Raw genomic sequence first — 12,238 nt, 5'->3', positions numbered from 1 at the left:
TGTTTCATGCTATAAAATCATCATGATCAATCACACCCCAGTACGGGTCTAAGATTGATCACCCTTTTTTTTATAAGATAAGTGGATTTTCTTAATAATTAAAACAAAACTAGTGTTAAATCACTACTCTTTAGATATTAATCCCAAAAACCTTTAAAATATAAATCAAATAAAGTTAAAATTGATCAATCTCATTTCACGGTACGGAAAGACGGTAAAAACAAAATTGAACAAGAATTGCTATTCACCAATTAAATTCAATCCTCTGGAGCCATAAAGTAACAAATAAAACAAAAAAGTCTATTCACAAAGTTGTTGAAATCATATATACATATGGGTCAGAAATATGGAAAGTTCGAAAGAAAAATACAGACCGATTACTATCCCTCGAAATAGAGTACTGGAGAAGAAGCGCCATGATTTCAAGGCTAAACCATGTCAGAAGTAATGAAATTTGAAGAATTATAAATGTAGATAGTAATAGAATAGAAAAGGCTAATGTGGTATGGGCATTTAGAATGCATGAATGATTTATTATGAATGCATGAATGAAACTAGATGGTCAAATAAATATGGAGTTGGCTCCCAGTAGAAAAAAATAAACGAAGTCGGTCGCCCAGAAGCTGGAAAACACATATCAATGAAGCAATGGAAAAAAGTGCCTCCATAATGTTGACTGGAAAGATAAAAAATAGGAGAATTTGAGATGTAGGAAACGGTATATGCCGCAAAACACCTGCTACAATAATGATGAAGTGAACCTAAAATTGCTTAACCTCATTAGACCCATAATATGTTATAGAAACTTTTTGAAAAAAAGATTTTAAGGTGAATTATTAATGAATTTTATCAACTATTCAAAAACACCAAACTCAGAATTGGTTATGCTTCAAAGTGTTCGATGGGCAAGTCATATAGTGAGGATAGGTGACCACAGATTGCATATAAACGCAACAGACAGTAAAATTTAAGAACAAGACCAAAAGATGGAGCACCGAAAAGGCAAGAGAGTGAAGTTGCAGCAGATGGACAAAATCTGACGACCCTCAGAACTTGTGAGAAAACCGGTGCCAGACTTAGCATATTGGAGGGATTAATTACCGGAGATCAAGCCTCAATTTGAGCTTGGGTTCCATTGACGAGAAGCAGAATCATCGAATTTGAGTAACCTAATTTTAGAAATAGTTATGAGAAAAAGTGAGAATAGGACACATCTTTTGATAATCAATATCAAATCCTAGTCTTGGAAGACGTGGCAATACTGTAACGAATAAAAAATGGTTGATCAGAATAATGCAATAGTTATGAAGATACTAGGGATGAACGCGGGACCTCCCGTCCCGCCCTTTGTCCCGCGGTACGGGACATCGATTTTTGTTGCGGGACGGGACAGCGACGCGGGAACGCGGGACAAAACAAGAGCCTATTCCTCGTCCCACTGTACTGCGTTAAAACCTAAAAAACCAGGAAGAAACGTATAAAAATGGAAGACAACTATCAAGAAATACAGAATGAATAATTGTGGTTTACAAACAAGGAATTGAAACAATACAATTTGAAAAATTTCGCTTACTTGGATGTGCAACTTGGATGCTGAAGAACAATATGTAACATTAAGAATTTCAATACGATTTAATTTCAAACCAGTCTGCAAGGTTTCATCTGGTATATAGATGGGTCTAAAACTGCAGAAGGATCGGGTGTAGGAATATTGGGTAGTTATGGAAAGGTAAACATTTTTATTCCAGGAGAACATGCCTGATATTCTAGGCAGAAAATTCACTTTGGACGGTGAAATGATTGCGAACATTGATAGTTTTCTAAAATTGGCAATACAGAGCAGTAAAGAAATATGTAGAGATGATGCGGTAGAAGTGAAGAAAATGAAATGGAAGAGATCGAGTGATGTGTTATGTGGCAAAAAGATCTGAATACAATTCAAAGTCAAGTTCTCAAAAAATATTGTAAGTTATGCCAGTTACGATGTATGCCACTAAATTTTGAGTAGCTAACAAGAGCCAAGAACAACTAATAAATGTTGTAGAAACGAAAATACATGGATGAGTGGAGTCACGAAAATGGATAACATTAAGACTGAATTTATTGAGAGAAGTTTAGATGCCACAAAATGACAGAACATCTGTGAAGATAGTTAAGCCACATTCGACGCCTGAATAATCATCGTTCCTGGAAAGTGTAGCAGAAGACGATTTAAGAAGACCTTAAAGCGACGAAGATGATCCAACCTTACATATTCAGGACCAGTGCTCTACCACAGGCCAATAAGTTCCAATTATACCAGGCCTACATTAGAACGGCGATGTTGTATACAGTCCCTGGAGTTCTGTAGCAGATACCAAATGGAAGAAGCTAAAAGACGGCGAGCTACAGGTTCATAGAGGGTCCCCGATGGTTCTAGTATACACCAATGGGAGAGATGAACGAGAAGAGAACCAGAAAATTCTACTACCATGCCATGAGAAAGACTCTTAAGACCAGAGATATCCTCGCCAATAACAGAACACAACCATTGTTCAGAGAAAAACATAATCTAATTTATCATCTAATCAGGCTCTAGCTAGGTGGTTGATGAAGATAGCTAAGCAGGATTGTAGGTACACCACCGAAAAAAAAAACTATGTATTAGACACACGTCAAGAAGTCCAGCGATGGCAGATCCAGGAACTAGAAGAGAATGTGGTCACAAAAAGTAATCGGTGGCATAGGAATATGCCATATAAATATTATTAGGTTTATATACCTGTTTATTTTTATTTTTTATGAGACACTTGGACAACAAAAGATCTGCGAAGAGGATTAATGTTAGTATGATCCAAGATAGTATACCACAATGACTTATAATCTATTATTCTTCCTTGTAAATACATTAGTAACAATTTTAATCGCTCTTACAAAATAGAAGAACATATTTGAGATTTTTTAAAATACTTTAAATATTGTTCTAATATAGCGAGAATAGATAGTTAGAACCCAAACGTAATCCAAAAATACTAATTGAACTTTCTAAGTATTAGATATTTACATTATATTTTCCACATGTATATTATGTGGAAAAACCGGAAAAATTAATTTTGCCAAAATAAACACTGGCTAAGTAAGGTCCTGTGTACCACATAATCTAACCTTAAAATATCTCTATATTTTCATTTGATTTACCCTTCAAAGAGTGAAATATGTATAATTATTTCAAACTAGTTTACTTGCCAATATTCGCATAATATCGATATAAAGAAACGTATTTGCTGACAGTACTCACTGCAATATTCACATTCACCAACTAACAGAAAACTATCAACTTTAGAACTTCATGAAATGCCGGCTGTCAGACAACGCACATGTATCGGTCTAACACAATAAACAGCAGCAGCTGATGCAAAGGAAACAAACCTTTCTCAATCGCAGTGTACATTGAAAGTTTTCTTTTAGGGGGAAGTAGAGCAAATGACGCTTGAATTATAGTTCGGTTCGTTCGTTACTATTAAATGGTTCGTTACATTTCGTTACATTATATCTAATTTGGTATATATATATATATATATATATATATATATATATATATATATATATATATATATATATATTGCAAAAAATACGACCATTAATTAAATTTAAAATATATTCAATGGTTGAGTAGCAGAGGTTTGATCGGTCAATAATTGGCAAATGAAAGTCGTCAACTACTTTATTGATTTACTTGAATACATTTCGCTTTTATTTTTAAAACCATCATCAGTTCAAAAAAACAATTTGTAGGTTTTTTAGATATTATAAAAAATCTACGATAACCTAACACTAAAACTTCTAACTAAACGAGAAAAAAGAAACAAAAAACACAAGAAAAACTGTAAAAGAGCACTATTGTTCATTTAATTTTGACCGATGGTTTCATTTGAATGTTGGTTTACGCTCTGTCAGGTTTCAAGGGTCAAACCACACTCAAATCAGTGTGTTTTATATTTTTATAACATTTTTTGTAGTAATTTTCTATTTTTAACGAATTTTTCTCCATTTTTAAAGGTTTTTTTTGGATTTTTTTTTAGTTTTCGAAACGAATATCACAAAAAAGTCTTGTTTTCACTTTTTTGGCGAAAAGGAAAAATAACCAAATATTGCAACAGTTTGTTGTTTCAACATATTGATTCTAGATGATTGAATTATATTCACATATGTTTTTTTGTATGTGTTAAAAGTGTTTTGTATGTGTTAAAACTTATATGGTGTAGCGTTTGTATTTTCTTTCGTATGTATAAATCGTATTTCGTATGTAAAAATCACCGTGCATGTATTAAACACCGAAACAGTATAATTAAATTTATAAAAAATTAATTTCTTAGCAAATATCATAGAAAAACCGTTTATCTGTTCTCAACGGTTTCTTGATAAACAAGGCGTAAGAGAATAACGATCTCTTTTGTGCCTCATATCAGCTTCAAAACTCTGGGGAATTTTTAGAAAATGAATTAGGCAGAGACCTTTGTTAGATTTGTTTATAGAAAATAAAAATAAAAAAATTGAAAGTCACTACTTGAGAACTACGTATTTTGTGTGATTTTGAACGACTAAAAGATGATTGGTTCAACAAAGACTGATGGAAGAAGATTTTTAATTTGATTTAAATTTGAAAGACAAGAATTTAGGAATCTGTTGCTGACCTTTAAAAGGAGAACATCAAATCATGACAAGTGAACTATTGCCGGCAGTGTTGAATGCTGCAAAAGTATTTTTGTGAGCAAGAGGTTACAAAGTGGTAGCATTTTTGGACTACATGCTGATTGAGAGAAGTTTGCAGTATTTGAGTATTGCAGTATTTGTAAGTACAAATTAGTTTACTATTTATTAGGAGAACCATAGACAACGATAATTTGGCAGCCAAAGGAGATAGAAATTATTGTTAGGATATTTAAACTATATTCAGTGTAATCAGAATAAAGGAAGGAGTTTTAGTTAGAGACTTGTGATTAAAGAACATTTGTATATTTAAAATTTAAATGTTAAGGAAACAGAGACATTTTATAATTGAAATAATTGATTATACTAGTTTAAACATGGAGCATTGCGATCATTAATGACATCCAATTATGTTTCAAGAAGAACAAAAATTAGAATCTACAAAAAAGAGTTATCAGGCCTACAGCTACATATGCATGTGAAACATAAAATGCTCAAAAAAAAATCAGAAATAGATCTTTTAGAAAGATTGGAGAGGAAAATACAAATAGCCATTTATGGAGTGTGAAAATAGCTAGTCAATGGAGAAGAAGGAATAATAAAGAATTTAAAGAACTATATAATGAACCACAAATAAGGAAAGAAATCAAAGCGTAGAGAATAAGATATTTAGGATACTTTGAAAAAATGGGAAAGGGAAAATGCCGAAAATGGTACTATCACGAAAGCCACTACAAAAAAGAAAAGGTAGACCAAGAAAGAGATGGAAGGACTATAAGAAATATTAAATGAATTTTATGTAAATAAATGTATATATGTAGTAATTGTAATGGAAAAATAAACTTTTCAGCCCTAGGCCTTTAAGGCCTGTTGATTTTTATGAATATAGATAAATAGATAATTATAATAAGGCTTGTTTAAGATCGAATTATTAAAAAAATGATACAATTACGTTACATTAATGTGACCTATTCGAATTTACACTTCATTTTAAAAATATTGCTGTCAAGTATCAGGTATCATGGGTTTCATATTTCAGTTTGTATCTCATTTTAAACCCTGACCTCCCCTAATACAATTTATTGATCTTATTAAAAATTTGAGTGGTTGTTTACTGAATACTTACAAATACGTTCTTCATATTTTTTAGAACATGTGAATGAAAGTATTTTCTACGATTTGAGGAAACGATGTTTACGCAGATGGAAAAAACCAGATACCTATATCTAAAATATGGTTTGCTAAGGTGTTTTCAGAATATCAATGGGAATTTACGTAAAGCAACCTCATTAAAATTCCAAATTTTGAATCATACGGTAATAAAATATAACATTTATAAAATTTGCTGAAAATTATAATATTCTAATTAGACAGTGAGTGTCAAAATCATGGAATGAATTCATTTTTTTAATAATAGGCGAGTTTGGAGATAAATCCCGAAACAATTCCAATTTTTATTTTTAAATTATGATTTTTTGGCATAATATTATCAATATTATAGTGATTTTATCCTTCTGGACCGGTTATCAAGACTATTTAATTCTCTATTAAGTGATATAAACATTAAGATAATTATTTATACAAGGTGATCAAAAAACCTAAACTTTTTAGCTGTGTTTGTATCAGTTGAAATTTGTTTTGAATTATATTGAGAATTCAGCAACCAGCATTTGCAACATGTTTCACATGTCCAGTTTCTCTATTTTTTTTTCAATTTTACTGACAGTGGATTGTTTGATATGCATATTAGGATATTTTATATTAAATGAACTACATTATTCTCGCTGTGTTCTGGTTTTATCCCCATATCTAGCAATAATAAATGATTCTTTTTGTTTCCGTTAAGTGGGCCATCTGAGTTCTCATTATTTATGTGCCTAATATAAACATTTATTTTTGTTTTTTGTACTAGTAGAAAGAACGGCAGTACTAAACATTTATTTATAAACTTCTTTAAGTATTTTAATAGTAGACAAAAGTAGGGACTAATTACCTTCTCCTTTAATTCAATACATTTTAAGAAATCAATAAGGGCGAGATTAAAAAGAAGATTAAAAAAAGAATAGGATTAAAAAATTTGTAATATAACTCCAGAAATGTTCCACAATGTTCAAGAAAATTATTGTCGTCGGTTCAGTTACTGCCAAGAGACAATTTTTATTTGCCCAATAAACATTTATTTTATTTTCTGATAACAATAAAGTGTATTTTGTATTAAATAACTTAGGCACATACTTAATTCAAACATTAAATATTTTTTGGCCACTCTGTATAAAAAATATGTTAATGTTTATATCTCTAAATAGAGAATTGAATAACCTTTCAAAAGAGCTAGCACATAACCCCTATTCTCATTTAAAAAAAAACGGTTGTGGCAGTCCAGTGGGACTGCCGGTGGAAGTTACACTTCTATACACGCATTCGCCGTTACAAATTTATTTACATTTATTATTTTATTTATATTTATTTAAAAGATATATATACGTATAATATTATATATATAATAAAATATTTATTAATATTATTATTTATGTGATATGTTTTGTATTATTTATTAAATGTTCATAATTATATTAGTCTTTTTGACTAATATAATTATGAACATTTTTCATAATTTCATAATTTTCATATATGAAAATAAAAATATACATTTTCATCATAATATTGATTAAATCCTTCATTTACTATACTATTACAGGTCAAAAACTGTTTATTAATTGTTAGTAAGTTATTATTAATTCTGTTTCTCTTTCTGCTATGTCTTACCTATAGCATTACATATGTAATGATTGTGCAGATTGACTCCCAAATAAATTTGTAACGGCGAATGCGTGTATAGAAGTGTAACTTCTACCGGCAGTCCCACTGGACTGCCACACCCGTTTTTTATTATTAAATTTTTCTATTGTTGAATTATCAATTGATCTAATTGTAACAAATTTACATAATGCTATCCAACCAGATGATATTTTTTGTGATTTCTTTGTGAAACTAAATATTTTAGAATCTTTATAATATTATTCATTCTGGAATTGAAGCTGAGTATATTTGGTACATTTATAAGTAAAAATACATTCTTTGCATTTATAAATCATCTGTATAGTATAGTCAATGCAGATAATAGGGCTAGATACAGCAAGAAGAAGAGATAGTAAAAAGTATATTTTGATCTTCGATTCTATTGATTATATATATATATATATATATATATATATATATATATATATATATATATATATATATATATATATATATATATAGTTCGGCTCTACAGGCTTCAAAGGCCTAAGTCTTCAACGGTTTTCTTCCATTTCTTTCTATCTTGTGCTAAGTTTTTCCAATCTTGTACCCGCAGCGACTTCAGATCTTCTTTTGCCGACTCCAGCCATTTTCTTCGGGGGCGTCCTCTTTTTCTTTTTGTACCAGCCTCCGTGTTTATTAATTCATTGGGAACTCTTCCTTCCTTCATTCTTGCTATATGTCCGAGCCATCTTAATCTTTGAATTTTAGCTTGTTTGTTTTGTAGAAGTCTTGTTATTTTTGGTTGCCCATATATTTGCATTATTTCTTCATTCGTTCTTCTTCGCCAGATGTTCCCCTCTTTTACACCTCCGTATATCCTTCTAAGAATTTTTCGTTTTCATCTATCTAATTTTACTTCCATATTTTTATTTAGTGTCCAGGTCTCTCTAGCATAGAGTACTGTAGGTCGGATAACTGTTGTATATATTCGTTTTTTTGCTGTTCTGGATATTATCTTCGACCTCAGTATCTTAGTCAGGCTCCCAGCACTCTCACTACCTTTGGCCATTCTTTTTGTGATTTCTTGGTTCTCTTCATTCCTATTTGTTAGTGTCACTCCCAAGTAATCGAATTGGCTAACAACTTCAATTCTTTACTTGGGCTTTGTATCTTCGACTATCGACTCTATTGATTAGTATCTTTATATATCATTAAGTGGTTTTGGTTATGAGTTTGCAATGGAAATATTGTCACATGAACAAAGTAAGTTGTTAACACTCCTAACATAATTATTGATTTTAAAGCTTCGTTTCATTAAGGTAGATTGGCCAGTGAAATCAATTAAAATAAATTAGCAGGTCTTCGCTAAACTACTTTTATAATTGTTATCTGCAAAGTTCTTAGATGGTGTTTTAATGCTAAAAAACGCCTCGTTTTCCTACAGCTGACAGCATGGATTTCTAGATAAATTTATCGTTAACGAATCAGGTTTAATTACGCTATGGCAATTATTAAAGTCTAATTAAAATTAATGCATTGTTGATGCACTATTTCTCAAAAATCATGTTTCCCCCAACAAACTACTTTTTCTTTGAAATTATATCAGCTTCCGTACCGAGTCGTGCGTCATTATTGAGGAATTTTAAATTAAGAAATACATTGTTCAACAAATTCCTCCTATTTTGAACCAAATAACCTTCGCAACACTTCTTATGATTATATACTATCAATCAAGCCGACACAACGTCGATGTAATGTAGGTAATTGGTCCTGCACATTGTTGGTTACGGCATAGATTTGCAGTGGACCGTATTTTTATGTTTCTTCAATAGGCAATCTTCTTTAATCTATGCCATAGTACTTAACACGTTCACTGCCATGTTGGTCCTATAGGAGCAACACTGACGCTTTCTCAGCAGGCTATATTATTTTGGATCAACATGGCATATAAGCTGTATGCCGCGCATGTAGTTTGCGTTTATCACTTTTTTAGACAAGCCTTCTCGTTTCTTTCTAATTATTGTTACTAAATGCGTATTGGAATCTAGCAATTTTTCTGTAAGTTTCAAACTTGTGTACTATAATAGAAGCCACAGTTAGAATGTAGTACAGGTAAGATAGGTAATGCATTTCTTACGGGAGAACGACCGACCACGTTCCCGGTTTGCCTCGAGCGACGCATCAGGGCCGGATTTAAGAATCATAGCACTGAGGTATATGCACGCACAATTGCCTACGGTTGTATAAAACACTATCATCATTGTTTCAACTAAAGCATGATTTAATAATCGATGTATAAGAGTGTTACATTGACGAACTAAACAATAACATGAAGAGATAAATACTATATTAAAGAAAGTAAAATATATCAAAAACTTATTGTTGATAGCTTATCTGTATTTATCAATTTTCAATAGCTTCCATTGTAAACACATTCTTTGAGAAATAAAAAGCATTATAAAGTCATTAGAAGAAGCGATTCAGTTTTAATCGCCATTGTCCACGCAAAGCAAACATGTCTCTTTGTCGATTTGGGTACTGGCACAGTACCATTAGACCAAAAACTTGACAAAAACTATGAAAGCTTAGTTCTATTTCATTTTCACAAGCGGATAAATGTACCTACGATAAAACGTGTGGTGTTAAATGTATTGAACTATCACTTGAACTTATAAAATGGTGACAGCTTGACTATTACTGTGGAAAAAGTTTCGAAAATGTGCAGTGTGAGCATTCGCAAAATTTATGACATCAGCGAAGAGGCCCAGCAAGGCGATCTGAAACCGATACAAAAAAGGAAAGAAAATCCGTTTCCACTCCAATTCACGTGAGAATACTTACGATGAGGGGATGAAATCTCTAATAAGGATAATTGTCCATGATTTTTTTTCGAAAACATACCACCAATATAATAGTATACAATAAACAAAGTGAAGGATGACGAGGACCTACCAGCTTTTTCAAAAACCACAATTCGTAGGCTACTAAATGACATGAATTCGATAATGATGGAAAGAAACGATATCATATCCTGGAGCGACAAGTACCTCAGATAAATAAAAACATTGAGGAAGAAGGATAATGTAAACCTTGTTTATACCGATGAGTCTTGGACTAACGTCGGTGCTTTAGTCAGAAAGGAATGGAGGGACACAACGATCAAGAATCCATGAGATGTCTTCATAAAAGCGCTCTCTACTACACTAAAAGCTCCAACCGAAATAGGTCCTCAGTGTGTTCTTTTTTTATGCTGAAAGCCAAACTAATTTTGTGGCATGGGCTGAATTAACTTTCTTGGCCAAGAAGGGAACCGCTGATTACCGGAGTATCTATATGAAGAATGGTTTGAGAAGACTTTAATTCCAAACTTGCCAAAAGGCAAAGAAAACGTTTTGGATAGCGCGTCACACCACTCCCGCCAATTTCATTTCCCAAAAAAATTGTGGAACAAATGGCGAATCAAGGATTGGCTAATCGAAAAGAACATTTTTTTCGAGGATGATTAGAAAGAAAGGCGCCTAATATTGGATACTTTTTTTTAATTGATTTCTTTTGGGCCAAAAATACATTTTATAATAATTTTTTGTACTTAAAATGTGCTATAACATTAATAAAAACAACTTATGCATCCTAAAATATTTAATTCATCAATAAACAATGTAAGTATTAGGCAAAACTAAAAAATGACACTTTTTCCAAATAAAAAAAAAACGGTTCCTAAAATTGGATACCCTATCCAAAATTAGGAATATATTTTTAAATACAAAAATCACACACGTAAGTGTTCTTTTTGTCACTACCAGCACACTCTTCATGTGAAGCAATTTGAACACTGTACTCACGGCTCATGTTTTATATCCAGAGGGGTGGCGTTTTTAGCAAGATAACGCAAGATGCCTTACTTCTGCTTATACTCAAGCTTGGATGCAAGAACACGAATTCCGTGGCCAGCAGCATCTCCAGATCTTAGCCCCATTGAAAACATATGGGGACTGATGAAGATTGAAGTGGAACGAGCAGCGCCACGAGATAAAGAAGGTTTGATTCGGTAAGTTTTACAGGCCTGGAATACCGTTAACGAAAATTATTGCCTTGACCTAGTTTCGGGTGTACCTGGAGGTTTAGTTAAGTGTTTAGATTTAAATGGAGGTTATATAAGTAAATGAGATAAATTATTTGTTGAAATTTTATATTTCAAGTGATATAAATAAATACCGTAAAATTATAATTCTGCTTTCTTTTTTCCGGATACTTTCTAGACGGACTATATAAATAATGTTTTATATCCTTTAATTTTTATTTTTATTTTTTTTAAATAAATAATATGAAACCGTACGTACGCACAACTTTTTTGCGTATCTTCAAATTTGGAGAATATAATAACATAAACTGACCATGACATTGCTCCACAGTATTATCCAACTGTGACGCTACATTGATTATTCTGTTACATAACTGATGGAACAAAGATAACGCCACTCAATATTTTTGTTTATGTTGATGCGACAATGACATTGGAAAAGCTTATCTGGGTTTGGGTTTTATTAATAGTCCGTTTAATGCGGCGATACTTAAATGTTTTATTTTAACTTTAATGTTGATATAAAATTATATGAACCCTACACTAAATTTCCCTTCGGCTTCTTATCTTTTCGTATATAGCCAAGATTCTGGTTGCTTTGTGATAGTATTACTTTTTATATAAAATATTGTAATATTTATGACATATATTCCAAAAATGTATTGCAAAATACGACACATTTTTATAAACCTATTTTAATCTTTTAATTAAGTTAATCTGAGCAGT

The 12,238-nt window shown here is 31.7% G+C and overlaps 1 protein-coding gene across 3 annotated transcripts in view; it reads right to left on the bottom strand.

Moving 5' to 3' along the window:
• The window catches only part of LOC140439106 (uridine phosphorylase 1), a 91,478-nt gene that overhangs the window by 35,423 nt on the left and 43,817 nt on the right, over positions 1-12,238 (bottom strand). The window contains exon 1 of one of the 3 annotated variants that reach the window (XM_072528795.1): positions 3,278-3,406. The exons of 1 other annotated variant lie outside the window; for it this stretch is intronic. The gene's annotated coding sequence lies outside the window, so the exon portion shown is untranslated. Of the gene's footprint in view, positions 1-3,225; positions 3,244-3,277; positions 3,407-12,238 lie in introns of those variants that run through there. One more of the 3 variants, XM_072528796.1, reaches the window with a different exon arrangement.

Source organism: Diabrotica undecimpunctata, chromosome 4 (assembly GCF_040954645.1).
Source record: "Diabrotica undecimpunctata isolate CICGRU chromosome 4, icDiaUnde3, whole genome shotgun sequence".
Lineage (NCBI taxonomy): Eukaryota > Metazoa > Arthropoda > Insecta > Coleoptera > Chrysomelidae > Diabrotica > Diabrotica undecimpunctata.
Note: the sequence above shows the minus strand (reverse complement) of the source record. Positions and strands in the feature narration are given on the sequence as shown.